The 23628-nt window shown below is 46.2% G+C and overlaps 1 protein-coding gene across 1 annotated transcript in view; it reads left to right on the forward strand.

Moving 5' to 3' along the window:
* The first annotated feature begins 544 nt into the window (after nucleotides 1–544).
* The window catches only part of CUL1 (cullin 1), an 80048-nt gene continuing 56964 nt past the window's right edge, over nucleotides 545–23628 (forward strand). The window contains exon 1 of the mRNA XM_038760183.1: nucleotides 545–660. The gene's annotated coding sequence lies outside the window, so the exon portion shown is untranslated. The remainder of the gene's footprint in view (nucleotides 661–23628) is intronic.

Consider the following 23628-nt stretch of genomic DNA (forward strand, 5'->3'; position numbering starts at 1 on the left):
GGACCACCTCATCACCTTGTCACCTCCCCAGTGCTTAGCACAGTGCTTTGCACATAGTAAGCGCTTAACAAATGCCATTAGTATTATTTTTATTAAGACTGTGAGCCCCACGTGGGACAACCTGATCACCTTGTCACCTCCCCCGCGCTTAGAACAGTGCTTTGCACATAGTAAGCGCTTAATAAATGCCATTATTATTATTATTATTAAGACTGTGAGCCCCACGTGGGACAACCTGATCACCTTGTCACCTCCCCAGCGCTGAGCACAGTGCTCTGCACATAGTGAGCGCTTAATAAATGCCATTATTATTAAGACTGTGTGATCACCTTGTCACCTCCCCAGTGCTTAGCACAGTGCTCTGCACGTAGTAAGCGCTTAACAAATGCCATTAGTATTATTATTAAGACTGGGAGCCCCACGTGGGACAACCTGATCACCTGGTCACCTCCCCAGCGCCGAGACCAGTGCTTCGCACATAGCAAGCGCTTAACAAATGCCACCATCATCTTGGCTACGACCGTGGGAGGAGGTCTTCCTCTGACCCTGGAGATATCGGCGGGCCCTCCTCCCCCACCAAAGGAGGCAGGGAGCGCGTCCACCCACCGGCTCTGGTCCATTGTCCTCTCCCGAGGCGCTCAGTACGGCGCCGTGCACGCAGTAAGCGCTCCATCGATCGATGATCGATCGGTCCGGCGGCGGGGGAGGGGGAAAGCTTCCTTCCAGGAGGCGGCGGGGGAGGAAGAGGATCCGGGGAGAAAGGGAGGGATTGCGGGAGGGCCGCTTTCGGCGGCAAGGGGGTGAACCCAATGGCTGCGGCGTCCTCCTCCTCCTCCTCGTTGATGGTATTTGTTGAGCGGTGGCTGTGCGGGGGGACTGCGGGGGAGAAGGGGAGGTTGGGTGGTGCGGGCAGGGCGGGGAAGGAGGGCTCCTTGGAGGAGGCGGCGGCAGCAGGAAGGAGCGGGGGTTTGGGGGCGGCCCCCGGGGGCGGGGCGGGCCGGGGGCGTTTCCCCGGGGGCCGGAGCGGACGCGGGGCGGGGGGGGTCGGGACGGGGTCGCGCCGGGCCTGCGACGCCGAGGATGCGGGTGAGTGCGGGCTCCGGCGGCGCGGGGAGTCGGGCTGCGGGAGGGCCCGGGGGGGATCGATCGGGGGGATCGGAGGGAGGGCGGGCCGGCCCGCGGCGCGGCCTGCAACTACGCACTGGGAAAAAGCCCGATTCATCGGTGGGCCCCGGGGAAGGAGGAGGAGGAGGAGGAGGAAGAGGAGGGGGCTGCCTGGCTGGCCCCGGCCTCCCTCCTTCCCTCCCTCCGTTCGGGCCCAGTCCCGCCCGTCTTCCGGGTCCCCATGGCGGCGCGGGGAACGGGGGCAAGGCCCGGCCCCTTCTCGTCCCGGGCACCGCGGACACTCCGCCGCCGCCAACGGCCTTCCCGGGCCTCCCGATCGGTCGTGTGGATTGAGCGCTTCCTGGGTGCAGAGCACTGGGCTCAGCGCTTGGGAAGGGCCACACACAGACAGTCCCTACCCGACAGCGGCCGCGCAGTCTAGAAGGGGCAGACGGACAACCAAACATACCAGCAGGATAAAATAAATAGAATAGATACGTCCAAGATGCATAGAGTAATAAATATGTACATACATATATATATATATGTTTACAACTATTCATCAAAATACTGAACACAGACCGTGCGGGGCCGCCCGCCAATGGCTTCCTCTTCATTCCTCCCTCCCTTCCTTCCTTCCTTCTGCCATTTTTGTCCCCCCTCGTGTCCTGCGTCCCCCTCCCCCGGGAGGCCCGACCTTGGGCGGCCACCTGCCCCGGGCCCGGATCCGCTCCTATTTATTGAGCGCTCCCCGGGTGCCGAACGCCGTACTGAGCGCGTGGGAGAGGACAATACCGCCATAAATTCAGAGAGGAGGCAACCCCTGCCCACTGTGAGCCCGCTGTCGGGTAGGGACTGCGCCTATATGTTGCCACTTGGCCTTCCCAAGCGCTTAGTGCAGCGCTCTGCACGCAGTAACCGCTCAATAAATGCGATTGATTGATTGAGAGGTTGCCCGCAACGCGATTCACTCATTCGTTCGTATTTACTGAGCGCTTACCGCGTGCAGAGCGCTGGACTAAGCGCTCGGGAAGTACAAGTTGGCAACATAGAGAGACGGGCCCTACCCGGCCGGTCGGGGTGGGGGGGCAGACACAGATTTTGCCGTCTGTCTCCCCCTTCTAGACTGTGAGCCCGTTGTCGAGTAGGGACCATCCCTATATGTTGCCGACTTGGACTTCCCAAGCGCTTAGCACAGTGCTCTGCGCACAGTGAGCGCTCGATAAATACGGTTAAGTGAATAATAATATCGTCATCATGCTGGTATTAAGCGCTTACTATGTGCCAACCACCGTTCTAATGATAATAATGATGGCATTTATTAAGCGCTTACTATGTGCCAACCACCGTTCTAATGATAATAATGATGGCATTTATTAAGCGCTTACTATGTGCCAACAACCGTTCTAATAATAATAATGATGGCATTTATTAAGCGCTTACTATGTGCCAGCCACCGTTCTAATAATAATAATGATGGCATTTATTAAGCGCTTACTATGTGCAAAGCACAGTTCTAAGCGCCTGGGAGGTTACAAGGTGATCAGGTTGTTCCACGGGGGGCTCACAGTCAATCCCCATTTTACAGATGAGGTAACCGAGGCCCAGAGAAGGTAAGTGACTTGCCCAAAGTCACAGAGCTGACAATTGACGGAGTCAGGATTAGAACCCATGACCACTGACTCCCAAGCCTGTGCTCTTTCCACTGAGCCACGCTGCTTAACACTGGACCTGTAAACAGGCATCGATATCGATAAATGGAATTATAGATGGATACCTATGTCCATCCCAGCTCCGCCACTTGTCTGCCGGGTGACCCTGGGGAAGTCACTTCACTGCTCTGGGCCTCAGTTCCCTCATCTGGAAAATGGGGGTGGAGACGGTGAGCCCCGCGTGGGACAGGGACACTGTGTCCAGCCCGATTTGTTTTTATCCACCCCAGCATTTAAGTACAGTGCCTAGCTCAGAGCAAGCGCTTAACAAATGCCACAATTATTATTATTATAAGTGCTGCGGGGTGCGGGGGTGGGGAGAACAAAGGGAGTGAGTCGGGGCAGTGAGGAGGGGGAGCTGAGGAAAATGGGGGCTCAGTCTGGGAAGGCCTCTTGGAGGAGGTGCGCCTTCAGTGAGGCTTAGAAGTGCTGGAGAGTTTCAAAATCCAGCCAAGGTGGGTATTATTGAGCGCTTCCCAGGTGCGGAGCACTGCACTGAGCCCTTCGGCGAGTACAGTCCAACAGGATTAGACACTTCTACCCCTAACGAATTTAAAGGCGGTGAGCCCTTACTATGTGCAGAACACTGTGCCAAGCACTTGGAAAAATGCACAACAGCCAAAAAAGTCGACCAGGTTCCTGTCCATAATGAACTTACCATCCGTGGTGTTTTGGGTTATTTTTTTGTGGTATTCGTTAAGCTCCTACTATGTGCCAGGCATTGTACTAAGCGCTGGGGTGGACACAGGCAAACTGGGTTGGACACAGTCCCTGTCCCACGTAGGGCTCACAGTCTCAATCCCCATTTTACAGATGAGGTAACCGAGGGCCAGAGGAAGTGAAGTGACTTGCCCAGGGTCACGCAGCAGGCAAGTGGCAGAGCCAGGTTCAGAACCCATGCATGTACTGTGTGTGGAACCCTGTGCCAAGCGCGTGGGAGAGTACAATACAGCAGAATTAGTAGACCGGTTTTCCCTGCCCACAATGAGTCGACAGTCTAGAGGAAGAGCTTGGTACAAATTCACAGAATGTAAGTTTTCTGCTTAGTACAGTGATGTCTGCCTCCCCCCTCCCTCTAGACTGTAAACTCATTTTGGGCAGGGAATGTGACTGTTTAGTATTGTTTTGTACTTTTCCAGGCACTTAGTACAGTGCTTTGCACATGGTAAGCACTTAATAGATACAATCGAATGAATGAGTGCTTCTTGTTGGGCTGCAAATGGGACTCTTCCCTTTATGCTTCTGGTTTTAGCAATCTGAGTTAAAGGAGAGTGGTGGCGTTTTGTCAGGTGCAGGGGTAGCCCTAGGAAGATGTAGGTAGCCCTAGGGAGAAGCAGCATGGCTCAGTGGAAAGATCACGGGCTTTGGAGTCAGAGGTCATGGGTTCAAATTCAGACTCCGCCACATGTCTGCTGTGTGACCTTGGGCAAGTCACTTAACTTCTCTGAGCCACAGTTACCTCATCTGTAAGATGGGGATTAAGACTGTGAGCCCCACGTGGGTCAACCTGATCACCTTGTATCCCTTCCAGCGCTTAGAACAGTGCTTTGCACATAGTAAGCACTTAACAAATGCCATCATTATTATTATTATTATGTGCGTATCGCAGTTGGTCGTGCCCTGTACAAAGGGTAACGATGTGCTGAATTGCATCTTGGGTAGTGGCGTTTAAGCCGATTGGCATGAGTTTGAATCTTACTGCTGAGTAAACAGCTGTCGGACAACTTTTTATGCCATATTGGATGGACTCCGGTTGGGGAGTTCACGGCGACAGATGCGTAATACCCACATGGTAGAATGAATCCGATTCAGGGGTTGATGGTGCTGAAATCCAGACGCTTGATGACTGTGTGTATGGGCAGTAGTGGACTTCGTAGTCAACGCTTCCGTTTTATAGTCTCTAAAGTGTGGCTTTTATGAGTCGTAGGACAGTTGAAGGTGAGCCTAACCAGGTGGGGTAAGGTTTAAAAAGGAAGGTATTGTGGAATTGTCATCATTCTTAACTCGGTTTGAAAGGGCAGAGATTGAAGATTCTGGTCTCTGGAGAAGCCCAGAACCAGTAGATGAGTGGGGCCCTCTCGTTTCTTTGGGAAACACATGTTATGAGGGTGGCCTCCGACTTTTATTGATTTGTTGTTGGTTTTGTTGCTGTTGGTTTTTTAAATAAAGCCAGAATTTTTTTTAGAAGCCTTTGAAAAAATCCAGTCTTAGGGTTAGTTTTATTCATTCTTGAGCAAAATGCAGTGTGTGTCCTTTCCTCTGACTTTCAGATGGATTGAAACTCTTCTGTTTGGTGCCCGTCTTTGGCCTCCTGTCTGTGCGATTTGATGACGGAATCCAGAAAATTACCACATAGCTGAAACTAGGAAATTAACTTGGTAAAGCAATAAAAAATGCCAGGTTCCCTCCGCCCTGGATGCATACTATGTTTCAAGGCAGACATCTTCCATCTCCAGTACTGCTTTTTAAAAGGAAGCTGTTGCTATAAGTTTTGTTCTGACAAAAATTTTCACTCGCCTGCAAATATGCCTGAGCCCTGCTCACGTTTACTAGTGATGATGCCCCCCTGCCTCCCTCTTCCCTTCATTCATTTATTCATTCATTCATTGTCATATTTATTGAGCACTTACTGTGTGCAGAGTGCTCTAGTAAACGCTTGGGAAAGTACAGTTCAGCAATAGAGATGGTCCCTGCCCACAACGGGCCCACAGTCTAGAAAGGGGGAGACAGACATCAAAACAAGTAAACAGGCATAAAATATAAGTAGAATTATAGATAGGTACATATATACACAAGTGTTGTGGGGTGGAGGGTGGGTAGAGCAAAGGGAGCAATTTGAGGGGAGGCGGAGCTGAGGGAAAGGGGGGCTTAGTCTGGGAACGCCTCTTGGAGGAGGTGAGCCTTCAATAGGGCTTTGAAAGGGGGAAGTGTGATTGTTTGGCAGATTTGAGGAGGGAGGGCATTCCAGGCCAGAGGTAGGACATGGGCCAGGGGTCGACGAGGGGGTCCCCTTGTTACGCCCACACGCTATTGAAACTCACCCTTACCACAAGGCTGAGCACGTCTGACCCCATTAGACAGCAGACTCTCTAGACCGTGAGCTTGTTGGGGGCAGGAAATGTGTCTGTCTGTTATACTCCACTCTCCCAAGTGCTTAGTACAGTGCTTTGCATACTGGAAGTGCTCAATAAATACGATTGAATGAGAGAATGAATTAGACAACCGTAGAATTCTCCTACAAGCACCCATTATCTAATACCTGAGCAAGACACACTAGGAAGGAGGCTCAGAGTTCATCTTTCAGGTCTGCTGCCATTTTACGATGGACATTTGTTAAATGACTTGGCTGAACCAAAAGTTTATGAAGCGATAAGCTTACTTTTCCTCAAAAATCACCCCATCAAGTAGATGAGCTGCAGGTTTGGTTTTTAGAAACAGAATAAAAGTCTGAGGCTGTAAAGCAGTAGACATTGTAACAAAAAAATTGAAAAAAATCTATGACTGGCAATTCGCCCCCCCCCCCCCTTTTTGTGTATGTGTCTGTGTGTGTGTGTACATATATATATATATGCATATATATATAGAATGATGCTTCTGAAGTGAGTAAACTTATTGAATCATAAGGTATTTTTCATTTATGTATCCAAAAGAGGCAGGAGATAAGAAAACTGTACAGTGTCTGGCACATAGTAAGCACTTAACACATACCATAATAATAATTATTATGAAATCTGTACTGTACTCTACCTTTGCTTTTTTTAGTGTTTAAGTGTGGAGGCACAAACATGGTAAATTTAAGGTAAATAAAATAGAAATTAAGCTTTAAGGGAATTTAGGGGGAAAGTTGTTCTTTTCTGTAATTTGAGGTTTTGACATTCTTAAATGTTATCGTATGTTCTAGGAGTAGACCTATCTCCCCTGGGGTTCAGAAACAGAAACCTTGCCTTAATCTCCCCCTTCTAGACTGTGAGCCCCTTGTTGGGTAAGGACTGTCTCTACGTGTTGCCAACTAGTACTTCCCAAGCACTTAGTACAGTGCTCTGCACACAGTAAGCGATCAATAAATACGATTGAATGAATGAATGAACTGTGATCTCACCTTGATAAAATAATTCTACATTAAAAAAAGACTTTATCTGCCGACTTGTCCTGGTCCCTAGGTAATTGCCAGCTGGACCAGCTCTGGGAGCCTGGACTGGCTTCCTCCTCTCTGGTGGTATTTGCTGGGGGTTGGGAGTGGGGGGAGAGATGATGATCTCTTATTCTAGCAATCTAGCAAGGGGGGAGCGGGGCCAAGGGGAGGGCTCTCGTTCTAACAAACAATTCATTTTGGCTCTCAGGGAACACAGTTGTTAGGCCTGTGCTAGAAAGGGGTTGGTCTTCCGATTTATTTTCCAGGAGCTGTTTTCATCATAGTCATGATTGCTTGCAGGGCCAACCTGATACCCAGGACCAACTTAATACTGGCTGGTCCTGGGTAACATTAACCCCACCTGCCCTGGCTTCACATCCTTGGCCCAGTTGACTGATCGTGTTTCAGGCTTCCCTGTGTATCCCCTCCATACTACTGCTGCTACTTGTGGACAGGTCTGGCAGGGGAAGGGAGATAAGCTCCCATCACCCCTAGTAGATGTCAGTCGGACAGTCTCTGACCAAACAGAATGTACACACAAGGAAGTAGGTAACAAAAATGATAGAATTGATTAAGAACTTAGTATATGCCAAGCATCGTGCGCAAATGCTGGGGCAGGCATAAAATGGAAGCCAGTCAGAGAGCGTTTCCTGTTCTACATGGGGTTTGCCGCTCAAGAGGGTAGAAAAACAAGTATCTGATCCCCATTTTGCAGGTGAGGAACCTGAGACACAAAGAGCTTATACTTGCCGTAGGCAACAGCCAAGTGGCAGAGCAGGGGCTAGAACTCAGGTCAACTGACTTCCAAGGCCGTATTTGTTCCAAAAGGCCACAGTGCCTTAATCATTTGCTGTGAACTTACTAGTTTGTCACCCGAGACCAGTTCGAATGTCCTCCAGGCCTGAAATGTAACAAACTATAAGTTACAATCTCTTTTCTTTGTTGTTGGGTTGGAAACCAAGATGGAGCATTATATCAAGCAGGATCCATTCCGAACTGTTTTTTTTTCTTTTAAATGCAGTTGCCATACTGTTCACCCCAGAGAAGTTACCAGAAATCTCTTAACGAACCATTTTTCTTTGACTCTATAAATAGCACAGCCAACAAATGTCTCCAGAGTTGTAGTGTTAGCATCAGGTTGCGTGCAGTGCACTAGGCACTTGAGAAGTACAGAATAATGAAATGACATGTTCCCCGCCCAGAAGGAGCTTGCTTATGCTGTTACAGAGGAGACAAACATGAAAATTTTGGCAACTAGAGTGATCAAAATAAACACGTTGAGTGCTATGGGAGGTGTGAATAAGGTTACAAGTTCTAGAGGTGGCTGAAGGGATGGTATCACTCACGGGGTTGGGAAATTAATCTTGGAAAGCTTATTGGAGGAAGTGGGATTTGAATTGGGGAAGAGCCGTAGTCAAACAGTCATACTTACCGAGTGCTTACTGTGTGCAGGACACTGTACTAAGCTCTTGGGAGAGAACAGTATAACAAGTTGGTAGACATGCTCCCTGCTCACAAGAAGTTACTGTGTAGTGGTGGTAATACTGATAATTATGGTACTTATTAAGCGCTTACCATGTGCCAAGCGCTGGGATAGATAAAAATTAAGCTGGACAGTCCCTGTCCCACATGGGCCTCACACTCTCTTATCCCCATTTTACAGATGGTAATGATGGTATTTGTTCTTTCAGTCCTATTTATTGAGCACTTACTGTTGTGCAAAGCACTGTACTAAGTGCTTGGGAGAGCACAGTATAACAACAGACACATTCCCTGCCCACAATGAGCTCACAGTCTAGCGCTTACCATGTGTCAAGCACTCTTCTGAGCGCTGGGTTAGATACAAGCTAATCAGGTTGGACACAGTCCCTGCCCCATCTGGGGCTCACAGTCTTCATCCTCATTTTATGGATGAGGTGTTGGAAGCACAGAGAATTTAAGTGACTTGCCCAACCAAGGTCACACAGCAAACACTTGGAGGAGCCGGGATTAGAGCCCCAGTCTGTGTGATAGGATGAATAATAATAATAATGATGGCATTTATTAAGCGCTTACTATGTGCAAAGCACTGTGCTGAGCACTGGAGAGGTTACAAGGTGATCAGGTTGTCCCACAGGGGCAACAGTCCCCATTTTACAGATGAGGGAACTGAGGCTCAGAGAAGTTAAGTGACTTGCCCAAAGTCACACAGCTGACATTGGCAGAACAGGGATTTGAACCCATGACCTCTGACTCCAAAGCCCGTGCTCTTTCCACCAAGCCACGCTGCTTCTCTTAAAAGGAAGGAAGGAAGACGTTGCCGTAATTCTGGCCTTCAGAGGGCTCACGGTCTTCAAAATATTGTGCGTAGAGTGGTGTGTAGACCTGTCTTTAAGGGAAGGATGAATTTGGGAGCAACCGGGGAGTCAGCACATAAAATGACAATCAGTCAGACCGAGAGAGCGTAATTTCATTGTTAGCTGGGAGTGAATCTGTTTCCCCTCGAGGATGGAGTTTATCTTTACTAAAGATGCTGTTTTTAGTGCGGCAGCCAAATCCTCCGAATTTGGCTGTTTCAGCAGAATACAGTCCGTTCTTCCAAAACAAGTGTTTCCACTATCCTTTTTGGGGAGAACAAGATAGCCGAATAGGGAACGTTGCTCAGATAAAGCACCTCCTGCCATGAGGTGGTGAGTTTAGGCCCAATCTTGTCACTCGTGAACTATTTGGTTCCCATTGTACTCACACACTTAGCCCTTCCCTTGGGCCCTCCTGAGTCCTTTGCAAATCAGCTTTCCAACCACAGGGGCATGGAAGAGACTCCCACAGGCATATGGCAGGGAGAACTGTCTGGCGGAGCTTGCCAGAGAGGAAGACTTGGAGGTTCTGTTTATGGAGGGAATAACAGCGTTCTCCTGCATGGGATGTTTTTGTTTGTTTTTTTTTGATGCCAAGTCGTCTTACTTTATCGGGTGGTGTGATGGTTTAAAGTCACCCAGCAGGCAGGTGGTGGAGCCAGAATTAGAACCCGGGTCTTCTGGCTCCCAGGCCCGTGCTTTATCCATTAAGGCCATCGCAGTTGTTTTTTGCTGCCTTGTGTAGTTGAGATACTACAGGGTGCCTGTCCTTATATATTTCCATGGTTTTTATTTTGGTAAACTGAGATTGTTTGATCATGGTTTGTAGCCGATCTGATCGTCAAGCAGACTGTCTCCTAAAGGTTGTGCCCCAGCAGTGTCCCGACCCTGCCTTGGTGGGTGGTCCCAGGCACCATCGCGTTGATATTTCTGAGCACAGGTGACCGGGCTCTCAACGGTTGTGGCCTGTGGCCCAGGCCCAGACCTTGCTTCCATCTGTAAGGCTACCTCTTGTCCTGGGCCATCCATCTGAGCACCTCAGTCTCGCTCACTCACCTCACCACTCTGGAGACTTAGGGTGTCAACTGATCTTTTAGACTGTGAGCCCACTGGTGGGTAGGGACCGTCTCTATATGTTGCCAACTTGTACTTCCCAAGCACTTAGTACAGTGCTCTGCACACAGTAAGCGCTCAATAAATATGATTGATGATGATGATCTAGAGCTGCCCTCTGTGAGGGCACTGCTGAAGGGGATACAGAGAAGCAGCATGGCTCAGTGGAAAGAACATGGCCTTGGGAGTCAGAGGTCATGGGCTCTAATCCCGTTGCCGCCACTTGTCAACTGTGTGGCTTTGGGCAAGTCACTTAACTTCTCTGTGTCTCAGTCCCCTCATCTGTAAAATGGGGATTAAGACCGTGAGCCCCATGGGGGACAACCTGATTACCCTGTGTCCCCCCCCCCCCCCAGCGCTTAGAACAGTGCTTGGCACATAGTAAGCACTTAACAAAATGCCATCATTATTGTTATTACTACATTCTTGTGTGCAATGAGTCTTGTCGAGAGAGATTCCGTGGCCGTGAAAGTCTCAGGGCAATGTCCCGGGATCGTGGGAGACCTGCAGTATTAAACGCAGCTCTGGCACTTTCCTGCTCAGTGACCTTGGGCTCACCATTTATCTTCTTGCCTTGGTGCTCTTATCTTTAGAAGATGAGGGTGTTAAGTACTTGTTCTCCCTCCCCCTTAGTTTGTGCCTAATCAATCAATCAATTGTATTTATTGAGCACTTTCTGGGTGCAGAGCACTGTACTAAGCCCTTGGGGGAGTACAATATAATAATAAACAGTCACATAATAGTTATGGTATTTGTTTAAGTGCTCACTATGTTCCAAGCATTGTTCTAAGTGCTGGGGTAGACACAAGTTAATTAGGTTGGACCCAATCCCGGTCCCACATGGGACTCACACTCTTATCCCCATTTGACAGGTGACATAACTGAGGCCCAGAGAAGGGAAGTGACTTGCCCAAGTTCACACAGCAGACCACGTGACACAGTTGGGATTAGACCCCAGGTCCTTTTGACCCCCAGACCAGTGCTCCATCCACTGAGCCATGCTGCTTCTGACACTATAACAATCATATCCCCTGCCCACTAAGAGAGCTTATGGCCTGATCTGATTGTATCTCCCTCAGTGCTTAGTACAGAGCTTGACACATAGTATGAGCCTAACATATACCATAGCTGTTGTTATTATTCCCTCTGCCATTCATGGTGGGCCCAGTATTCCTTGTTAGGGCTGGTTATACACCTATGCTGTTAGATAGCACAGCTATCTCTCCCACAACAAGAGACAGGCATGGTGCTGCCTCTGTTTCTTAGCACTCTAGGGTATGGAGAAGTAGGGAAGTAACAGTGTGTGGCTTAGTGGATAGAGCACAGGCCAGGGAGTTAGAAGGACCTGTTGCTGAATTGTTGCCAAATTGTACTTTGCAAGTGCTTAGTACAGTGTTCTGCACACAGCAAATGCTCAATAAATATGATTGAAAGAATGAATGACCTGAGTTCTAATTCTGAGCGCTGCCACTTATCTGCTCTGTGACCTGGGGCAAGTGTCTTAACTTCTCTTGCCTCAGCTACCTCATCTGTAAAATGGGGATTAGGACTGGGAGGCCCATGTGGGACATGGTCTATGTCCAGCTGGATTAGTTGTAGCCACCCCAGCGCTTAGAACAGTGCCTGGGACATAGTAAGCGCTGAACAAATACCATTAGAAAAAGGGGACTTATTCCATCGCCAGAAGGGCATGCACTTGATCCGATGTCTTGAGCTATTCACTCTCTCTTTTCCACTGCACCCAAGACTGAAGCACACAAGACCTCTAGGCTGTAAACTCAATGTGGGCAGGGAATGTGCTGTTTATTGTTACATTGTATTCTCTCAGGCACTTTTGTACAGTGCTCTGCACACAGTAAGCAGTCAATAAATACGACTGACTGACTGACTGGGGTGGTTGACAAGAATAGCAGATATAGCTTGCCATTGAAAAGGATGTGAATATAGAGGTAGGGGATAATAATAATAATACCGGTATTTATTAAGTGCTTACTATGTGCCAGACATCGTACTAAGCACTGGGGTGGATACAAGCAAATCAGGCTGGACAGGGTCCTTGACCCATGTGGGGCTCTCAGTCTCAATACCCATTTTTACAGATGAAATAACTGAGGCACAGAGAAGTGAAGTGACTTGCCCAAGGTCACACAGCGGACAGAGTAACTTGCCCAAGTTCACAGAGCAGACAAGTGGTGGAGCCGGGATTAGAACCCCTGACCTTCTGACTCCCATTCATTCAGTTGTATTTATTGAGTGCTTACTTTGGTGCAGAGCTGTACTAAATGCTTGGGAAGTACAAGTCGGCAACATATAGAGACGGTCCCTACCCAATAACAGGCTCACAGTCTACAAGGGGGAGACAGACAACAAAACAAAATGTGTTAGACAGGTGACTCCCAGACTTGTGCTCTATCCACTATGCCATGCTTCTCGTCATCTCTTCAGGCTTTTAATTTTTTTTTAATGGTATCTTTTAAGGGCTTACCATGTGCCAGGCACTGGACTAAGCGCTGGGGTAGATGCAAGATCATCAGGTCGGATACAGTCCCTGTCCCACACAGGGCTCACAGTCTTCATCCCCATTTTACTGATGAGGGAACTGAGGCCCGGAGAAGTGAAGTGACTGGCCCAAGGTCACCCAGTCTCTATTGAAAGTGCCCTTGAGCCATTTTCCCAGCATGAGTGGTGGATGGATTTTGCCGGGAACCACCTGCACCATCTCACTCAAGTCTCCTTGTGACTCCAAGGCACTTAGTAAGATGGGTGGTGGGTCTGTAACTGGGGAACAGAATATTCACGTGGGCTCTCGACTGTTTGTCCGGAATAGTGGGCAGAGATATACAGCAAAATGGTGATGTAGAGGAAGTCACGGCCAGTGTTCAAATCACTAGAATTGGGGCTGAAATCCCAGGAAATTGAAGGGGATTTTTAAGGCAATGGAAGTTGAAGGGAGGGGCAGAATCGGGAGAGAACAAAAAAAAGAAAAATGCCGAAAGGAAAGAGGGTTAGACGATATTCCCAACAATCCACATTCTTCTTAGCTGGGTCATAGGAGGCCCCGCCCAGAAACTTCATGTGTCTTGGAGACTACCTTGCCTGGGTTGTGGAGGAATACATTGTGAGAGTAGGTTTGTCCCAGTTTGGGGAAGATGAGGAAGCGCCACCCTCTAAGTAATAGCAGTACTAGTAGTAGTAGTAGTAGTAAGGGTATTTATTCATTCATTCAATCGTATTTATTGAGCGCTTACTGTGTGCAAAGCACTGTACTAAGCACTTGGGTGAATATAGTGTAACAATAAACAGACACATCCCCTGCCCACAACGACCTCAAAGTCTAGAGAGCTCATTTATGAAGTACTTACTGTGTGTAGAGCACTGTACTAAGCCCCGGGAAAGAATACCCCCACCTGTGGGAATTAGACACAGTCCCTGTCCCTTGAGGCTTATCAGATCTCAGGGTAACAGTTCCTCTGAGGCTTGCTGATAGAGAAAACTTTTGGTTGTAGAATTCAAAAATAAGAATGAAGTTTCAGGAAATCACCTTGTTTTGTTCTCCAGTATAGGATTTTTCCCATTTAGTTTTGTGAACTGTGGTTGCCAAGGTGCAATGAGGCTTTCCAAATTACCTGAAAAATACTCCTTTTCAGTACTTTTAAAAATTTGAAGGAAGGTACAGTCTGTTTTTCTAAATTCATCCCTTAATCCATAGTAGTGTCTGAATTATACTACTCAAAAAGCAAAGCAAATTTTAAAGCATATCTTTTAAAAACATGAGAAAGCATAAGGGCCTATAATGAGGCTTATCAGTATGTCAGTTAATGAGTTACTTTGCTATGGAATTTTACCAAGTGGGTTATTTTAAATCCAAGATTTACATGTCTCTACTCTTTTAATATAGAATGCTCCAAAACCCTTCAATCCAGTGCTTTAGTTTTGTCAGAAAATGATAAAGGTGAACAAAAATGTTGTCTCAGTAGAGGTTCATATCCAGAGTATTATTTTCAAATTTGTCATATTTGAGCAATATATTTAGACAATTAGAAATTTCAGTCTTGTGGTGAACTGGAGTGAGCTTTTATCGTTATTTATAAATAAAGTGGCAGACTGCATGACCTGAAGTGCCTTAATCAGCAGAGCTCTTGCAAAATTAATGAGATGTAAGAAGCTGTGACATTAGTTAGCCCCTGAGAAAGGAATTGGGAGCTAAACTTCATGGAGGCAATTAACATTTCATTACATCTCACTCCTGATCTTTTTAGAAAATGAGTTGTTTGATGAGAATATATTGTCTAGCAATTCTTTAAACCTTAAGTGTTTTAATTGTAATTTAACAGGTTGGATTAGAATATTTAGCTACCTGAAGATTTATTTCAGGTAAATTGAGATGAACATTTGATGGGTGCAAGCAAGAAAAAAAAAATTAATGGTATTTGTTAGGCAATTCCAGTGTGTCAAGCACTGTTCTAAGTGCAGAGGTAGGTACAGGTTACTCAGGCCTAATACACTTGTTTCCCACATGGGGCACACTGTCAAGGAGAAAAGAGAACAGGTATTAATCCCCATTTTGCACATTAAGAAACAGAGGCACAGGCACAGAGAAGTTTAGTGACTTGCCTAAGTCACACAGCAGGCAAGTGGTGGAGTCAGGATTGTAGCCCAGGTTCTCAGGCTCCCAGGCCCGTGCTTTATCCATTAAGGCCATGCCGCTTGTTTCTTTCTGCTTTTTGAAGTGGGAGTACTACAGGATGTCTGTCCTTGTGTGTTGCCTTGTTATTTGGTAAACTGCGATTGTTTTGGGATAGTTGTAGTTGATCTGAGGCCCAGCATAAGGCAGCCTGATCCTACGGTTACAGATTCAAAATAGAAAGGTGATTTTTGTGCTTGAGGGGAGAATTGGGTGATTTTTGGACAATTCACCTAAGCCAAGGGATAATTTTCAAATTGATCCGTAGAAAGATTTTAGAGATTTTTCGATTTTACAACTGATAATTTAGATTTCCGCATCTGTTCATTCTCAGTCTTTCTCATTCGTGTTGGTCTCTTCCGCGACTCTGCTTCCAGGTCCTGATCTTTCACCTCTTCTCGTTAACTTCCCTCGCTAGACCTTTGGATGCAAAACTCCTGCAGGCTCTTAAGAAATATTATTGATTGATTGATGGAAGTTCGAAGGGGAGAAGATTAGGTATTCTGAAGAGCCCATGAGGGTTTGAGCTCTGGTTCCAGTACTAAAGACTGTTTTGGGTCCCCAAAGGATAAACCTCTATATTGTGTGTTGGCACAAGGGGTTGCAAACTCTGTAGTTCTGAGGGCTTGCAGAGATTCTGGGTAGCCCAAGGTGACTTCAGGGGTCTCATCCACCCTATCCCCCACCCCCAGCCCAAGCCATTAGAACTCTTCTGGGAAATTCTCAAATCACCCCAGTACATTTTGGGGTGTCTTTGACCTAGGCTTGGAGTCCCAGTGGAGGAGGAGGAGGAGTAATAGTATTGATTCAGTGCCTCCTGGGGAAAAATACACAGATGTGAATCAGTGGAGCTCAGTCCTAGCCTGCCAGAAACCCAGTTTGGGTAAAGTAGTTTGGTGAAACAGTGGTATTTTTTGTCCTGATAACTTTGAATTTTCTGGTAAGTTCTGGTAAGACAGCCAAAGACGTCTCCATTCATCCCAGGCAGGTAGCATGGAGACGGTTGGATGGGAAGGCCCCGCTAGACTGGAAGCTCACTGTGGGCAGGGAACGTGGTCTACTAACTCTTATATTGTACTCTCCTAGTTGCTTAGTACTATGCTCTGCACACAGCACATAGTGCAGTATGTACTATTGGATTGGTCTGATGAGCTTCTAAGGTGATGGTGGTTGGTTAAGTGGTTACTAAGGGCCAGGCACTTTACTAAGTGCTGGGTTTGATACAAGCAAATCGGGTTGGACATAGTCCTTGTCCCACATGGGACTCAGTCTTAATCACCATTTGACAGATGAGGTAAGTGACGCACAGAGAAGTGGAATGATTCACCCAAAGTCACACAAGCAGACAAGTCCTCTAGACTGTGAGCTCCTTTTGGGCCGGGTATGTGGCTGTTTGTTGTTAGAGTGTACTCTCCCAAGTGTTTAGTTCAGTGCTTTGAACACAGTAAGTGCTCAATAAATACAATTGAATAAATGAAAGTTGCAGAGCCAGGATTAGGAGCTAGGTCCTTCTGACTCCCGGTATCCACTAAGCTGTGCTGCTTCTTCAAGATGTCCACTCAGCAAAGGACATTTTCACACATCTGCAGAGAAAGTAAGATATCAAATGCAAATGTAGGCTTAAAAGCCAAAGTTAGAATTGAGCCAAAGTTATTTTTACCTACTCAGGTCTGAGTTTAGGTTCTTTCAGTATAAGTATGCAGTCTTTCTTTGCAGAGGTGGGAGGGTCGTGCTATTTATTAAGCCCTTAGTCTGTGTCCAACACTGTTTTGAGCACTGGGAGAGATACAAAGCAGTCAGATTAGACCCAGACCCTGTCCCATATTGGGTTTGCCATCTAAGGAGGAGGCAGTATGGGTATTTTAATCCCCATTTTACAGATCATGGAACTGAAGCCAAGAGAAGTTAAATAACTTATTATACAAGGTCACACCGCAGACAAGAACCCCAGTTTCCTGACTCCTTGGTCACACTGTTTTTCAGTTTGCTAAAGTTCATTGAAACTTATGTAGAAGATTGTGTGTTTAAAAAAAAGATTGTGTTAAAAAAGATAGCAATCTGCACCTAAAGCTACACGAGCCTGCAATAGTCAGATGCCCATACCCCATCCTTTGGGCCATACACTAGCTATCCAGGTTGAGGGATGTCTGTCCTTTTTATCTGGAGAAGGACGTGCCACCCACTCCCTTGGCAATTCCTCAATCTCTCTGGACTCTTATCTTGAGGAACTCCTTCCTTGATCCCTCCTGCTGCAACTGAAGGGCTTGTATGCATGTTTACAGAACAGTAGGGGGTATTTGCATCTGTCCAAAAGATCTATAAACAGCAGAGGGGGATTAGGTTGCATTGCGGACATAGGATCACTCAGATTTTCTTAGTAAATAAAATAGCTCCCTTGTTCTAGTTATTGAAATTTTCTTGGCATTTAGATATGCTGTTGATAGTTGTTTCCTAAAACCTGAGATTGATCTTGCCATTTGCCCTTTACCCTTCTGGGGTGGATATTGCAGGAGGAAAAGTGCTATGAAAGTTTATTAGACATGAATAGCAGCATTCTCCAGATCGTGTGTGTAATTTAAATGTATCGCAAGAAAATAGTAATTGGAATAAATACCACTTACTAAGCATTTGAAGTGTACAATAAACTCCAAGGATTGGGAACAGATACAAGTATACTTTTCAGATGTAGAATGAATAATAATTGCGGTATTTGTTAAGCACTTACTATGTTCCAGGCATTGTACAATGCGATGGGGTGGATGCAAGCAAATCGAGTTCGACACAGTCCCTGTCCCACGTGGGGCTCACAGTCCCAATCCCCTATTTTCCAGATGAGGTAACTGAGGCACAGAGAAGTGAAGTGACTTGCCCTAGGTCACACAGCAGACCAAGTGACTTGCCAGTTTACACAGCAGACAAGTGGCAGAGCCAGGATTAGAACCCTTGACCTTCTGACTCCCAGGCCTGGGCTCTATCCACGATGCCATGCTGCCTGCGGGGTTATTCATAATCCGGGAGGTGACATGGGACAGATTTACCCAGGGAAAGAACAACAGGGTAGATTCAGCAAAAGCACCGAGGTTTTAAAGAAAATAATTATTAGGACAATTCCTCTGGAAGAGAACAGTCCTCAGCTCCTCACTATTTCAGCAAGAACCATCCTTATTCCAATTGCTACATTAATTCATCCTTGTGCTCAAAGGTTGTTGGGGCTTTCCTTGGTCATCTGCTTTTTCTCCTCTGCTGGGATTATGGGGTCCTGAGCTGTGAGGTCTGTGCTGGGGGTGTAGTGATGGATGCTGAGGGGTGCAGTTCTCCCCTCACCCTCTTCCCTCCCCAGAAGTCTGACCTCTGGAGATGGCTTGGGTGGGCCTCCAAGCCATGGTGGGCAGCCATGCTGGGTTTTGTAAATAAATCCCATTCCTTGGTCAGAAAGCCCTAGTTCCAACTGAAGATGGGAGTCAATTGGAAGTCACTTCCTCACGTAGTGTCTTTTCTGAAGTATGTACTTAGAAAAAAAAATCGTACCCTTAAAAATGTACTGTAGAACACTGAGGTGAACTTTTACTTTAGACTGCAGAATGCTTAAAGAAACTTTCAAGGGAAGGGCTCTAATGGTATAGAAAGCTTTTCCTTTGTTGTTTTTGTATTCCTTATTCATAGTCCTGGTAGGTACATTCTTTAATGTCCCATTTGGCCCCCTGAGCGTGCACACTCCTAGGTGCTCGCCTCTCCTCCATCCATCATCTTCTTTTCTCTTCCTCTCTGGGTTGAATTCTCTAATCCTTGGACAATAAGAGGAGAAGCAGCACACCAATCAGTCAGTGGTATTTATTGAGTGCTTACTGTGTGCAGAACACTGTATTAAACACTAGGGAGAATCCAGTAGAGTAGGTAGATACAAACAGTGCACCCCACCTTTTTTTGACTTTATATTTCAGCCCAGTTTTTACACTGAGTCCAAAGGAGGGGTAAGGGGAAAGGCAAATGTAACAGCAACAGAGGTATTTTTTATAGTATTGGTTAAGTGCTTACTATATATGAAGCACTGTTCTAAGCGCTGGGGTAGGTGCAAGTTAATCATATAGGGCACACCATTCCTGTCTCAGCTGGGGCTGGCAGTCTCAGTAGGCGGGAGAATTGGTATTGAATCCCCATTTTACAGTTGAGGAAACTGAGGCACAGAGAAGTTAAGTGACTTGCCTCAGCTCACAAAGCAGGTGAATGATGAAACTGGGATTAGAACCAACATTTTCCGACTCCCAGGTCCCATACTCTTTCCACTAGGCTGTGCTGCTATTCATTCATTCAATCGTATTTATTGAGCGCTTATTGTGTGCAGAGCACTGTACTAAGCACTTGGGAAGTACAAGTTGGCAACATACAGAGACAGTCCCTACCCAACAGTGGGCTCACAGTCTAGAGGGGGGAGACAGAGAAAAAAAAAACATATTAACAAAATAAAATAAATAGAATAAATATGTACAAATAAAATAAATAAATAGAGTAATAAATACATACAAACATATTCCAACCACTGAGCACATCCTGTATAAGTTCCCCATTTCTAAAGTCAGTTACCAGAACAAATGGCTGACAAAACAGCCTGGGGGACTGTTTTGAACCCACCCTACAAGAAAATATTCTGCAAAATCACTGGAGCGTTTACCTCTTTGGGAGCAAGGTTAGCTCATTACTACACACGTGGAACTGCTTGCATGTTTTTTTTTTATTGTACTGCATACTATGCAGTAATATTTTTTTTCCCTGAGTATTGATGGTATATAAAACTTTACCGCTAGGACTTTCAGGAACTGTGTGTTTTATAGCCAAAAACATTGCTACATTTAAGGGTTTATCTAGAGCTGAAATTTTCCAACAGTGTTGTCCTGGAAAAGCGTGCTTCATAGCAGGGCCAGATGTATGTCTTTGGGTACTGTGGCTTTGAGAGGATCAAGCTTCATCTCAGGGGTCCATCTCCAGAGCCCAGGGAACCTGTGGGGACCCTGACTTTGTGGGATGAGAAAGTTCTACAGTGGATCTCCAAATGCCCCGGCCTCTGTGCAGCATAGGCAGCATCCTGCAGGTTTCAGGCCCCCCTAGGCCCCATCTCCTCCAGTGTTTAGGCCTCGCTCCACCAGCTGGGGGATGCCACCCGCTGCCTGAGGAAGCAAAGAAGGGCTCATCCTCTCCCTCACCCAGCCCAGATTGGGTCTCCTCTGGTCTGGACCAGTTGGCCCTGCCACCCGGCCCACTGGGCACTGGATCCTGGGAAGCAGCATGGCCTAGTGGAAGGAACCCCGGGCCTGGGAGTCGGAGGACCTCTGTTCTAATCCCACTCTGTCAGTTGTCTGCTGGGTGACCTTGGACAAGTCATTTCACTTCTCTGTGCCTCAATCTCCTTCACTGTAAAATAGGAATTAAATCCCTGCTCTCCCTCTTACTTAGACTGTGAGCCCCATGTGGAACAGGGACGTAATTAACTTGTACCTGCCCCAGCGCTTAGAACAGCGTTTGATCCATGATAAGCGCTTAACAAAACCTGTATACCTCCTTCCACTTGGACCCAGCCATGGAGTCTGGAACATTTGAGGGACTAAATTTGCCTTTTCCTCTCCCTTGCTCCTGGTGGAGAGTGCCAGAGTAGGAGTTGTGCACAGGGTGTCCCCAAGGAGCCCTTGCTTTTGAGTAGGATGAGCAACTGTCCTTTTTAAACCATAACTTATCCTAAAATTGGCCTGGGGGTGTAGAATGTTATTTTTGCCAACTCAACCTTTCCAGGAAGCCTAAGGTAGGAATGTAAGACCTCTGTAGTAATAATGATTATGATGATACTCATTGAGCACTTACTGTAGATGAAGCACTGTTCTTAGTGCTGGGGTGGATAATAAGATAATTAGGTTAGGCACAGTCCCTGTCCCATATTGGGAAGTATGAGGGAGTAGGATTTAGTCGTCATTTTACAGATGAGGAAGCTGAGGTACAGAGAAGTTAAGTGACTTGCCCAAGATCACACAATAGACAGACAGTAGAGGGGAGTTAGAACGCCGGTCATCTAACGCCTAGATCCATGCACTGCTTCCCATCGCTATGCTTTTTTCTGAGCAGATTTTGACGACCTCAGTTTTAAGAATTGTGTATATCTTGGACAAAGTAGTGGGCCCTGAATTCACCATTGCAAATGCTTTTCACTTTTTTTCAAAAAATGTAGAAGGTTTTAGAAAATGCCAACCAGATTATTCTGGTGACTGGATTTCTAGACTGAATGCTTTCTGCCACTCAGGAATTAATAAGCTTTACAGAAGTTCAGGGCTTGTTTTACATTTCAGTCTTCCAAGGACCCGTAAAAAGAAAATAAATTACATTCATGTTTGCCCTTTGAAAGGTATTTTTTGGTTAACTCATAATCCAGAGGATCACAGGCTTTGACTTGCTGATTCTAACACTAAAAAGGGAGTTTTGTCTTAGCCAATATGTTACATCTCATCAAGTCCTCTTTTTCCACCAGTGTGAATATTTTATGAGTGACCTTTGAGTCAAAGAAAACAAAACAAAAACCCCATTCACAATTAAAATACAAGTTTGAAATATTTCATTCTTTGAATAATAAAGTCAATTTTTCATTGCTTTAGCTGTTTCAGATTAGACCAGAAGTATTAGAGAAGATTTAATGAGGAAGATTATAAACTATGGCCTTTTTTGTGATACTGTAGTTAACTTTACTTCTGATTATTAGACTGCTTTTGGTATTATGAACTAAGTTATTGTTCTAAAAATGTGTATTTCCAAGTCAGTCTATTGGATAGATGTAGACAAGAAGATTTAGGAAACAGTCACATTGTTTTAAAATATGATTATTTTTGCATTATATTCACCTTCTGTAAGATTTAGTCTTTCCATTTCAAGTTTTTTAAAATTTCAGTGATTTGGTGTGGGGGATTTTATTCTTGAGTTAATAGTGGTCCCAAAAAAACAACAAAAAAATGGTACCTCATGGGTTGGCATGTTAATCAGCAGTGGTCTACTTTTGCTTTGTAAATATGCCAAATAAAATCTTGTCATCACCAACACCATCTTCTGCCTGCCAAACAAAATGAATGGACTTTTGAACTGAAACAGCGAGACTTCACCGACCACACCTTAATATGGCAGAGAGATCCAAATAATGAGGCACAGAGAAGTAAAGTGATTTGCCCAAGGTCACACAGTCATCAAGCAGTAAAGTGGCATTAGAACTCGGGTCTTCTGACTCCTAGCAACTCTTTACAGCCTCTGTGGGCTTCCAGTGAGTACTCTCCAAGAATGCTTCAGTAGATTGTTGCCACCATCCTTTGCTTCTTGATTTTAGCCCCCTGAAAGGCATGGAACACTTGGGAATCAGCTGAACCATATGTGGTTCTCCCCGCCCCCTCCCGTAGTGCTGACAGCTAAGGGTAAAAGGGTATGCCAAATTGTTAGGTTCGCAGAATCTTGCTCTTTAGCTTATTTTAGGCAAGAATATTTATAATAATTGTGGTGTTTAAGAGCTTACTGTATGCTCTGAGCTAAGGGCTGGGGAAGATGCAATACAATCAGGCCAGATACACAGTCCCCTGCCCCACGTGGGGCTCACATTCAAGGGGAAAGGGAGAACAGAATAGGTGTTCAATCCCCACTTTTACAGATGAGGAAACTGAGGCACCAAGAAGTTAAACGGCTAGCCCAAGGTCACACGACAGGCAAGTGGCAGAGCTGGTATTAGAACCGAGATCCCCTAACCCTCAGGCCTGTACTCTTTTCCCTAGGCCCTATTGTTTCCCCATCTTCAAAGCCCTACTATAATCACCTCTCCTGTGAAGAAGTCTTCTCTGGCTAATCTCTCATCCCCCTGCCCCATTCTCTCTCCCTTCTTCATCTATGCATTTGCGTCCATAGCCCCTAAGCACTTTGATACTCACCCCACTCCCACAGCACTTATATCCACATCCTTATAAACCATTGCTTCCCTTGCCTGGAATTTATTTTGCTGTCTCTCCCATTCCTTGTGGGAAGGGATTGTGTTTACCAAATCTATTGTATTGTACTCTCCCAGGTGCTTAGTAAGGTGGTCTGCCCGCAGTAAGATCAAATAAATACAGTTTGATTGATTGGTGGCATACAGAGATAGCTTGACAGATATTCAAAATGGATTCTTAGGTCACAAGTTTAGAACAGCAACAGCAACTTATCCGCTGGAATCCTTAAACAGATCCGGAAATAAGCATAGACTCTCCCTAGTGTCGCACTCTTCCGTAACGGCAGGCCAGGGCTCCCTTCCCTTCCCTTTTGTAATACTTTGTACTTCTTTCCTTAGTGAACTACCCCGAGGCCACATCATCCTCAAGTCTGTCCTTGACTAAGTTCTTTTCATTCCAGAAAGCATTGGTTGTCCCCTTGCTGGTCATCTGGTTCCCAGTATTCGTGGTGAAAAAAGTCACTCCCTTTCTCCCAGGTTTTCATTGCTTTTCTAGTTCCCGCCTCTTTGCCCAATTTTTCCTGTGGAATTGGCAGTGCTCCAGGTGATGTCAT

This window comes from Tachyglossus aculeatus, chromosome 18, assembly GCF_015852505.1.
Source record: "Tachyglossus aculeatus isolate mTacAcu1 chromosome 18, mTacAcu1.pri, whole genome shotgun sequence".
Taxonomy (NCBI): domain Eukaryota; kingdom Metazoa; phylum Chordata; class Mammalia; order Monotremata; family Tachyglossidae; genus Tachyglossus; species Tachyglossus aculeatus.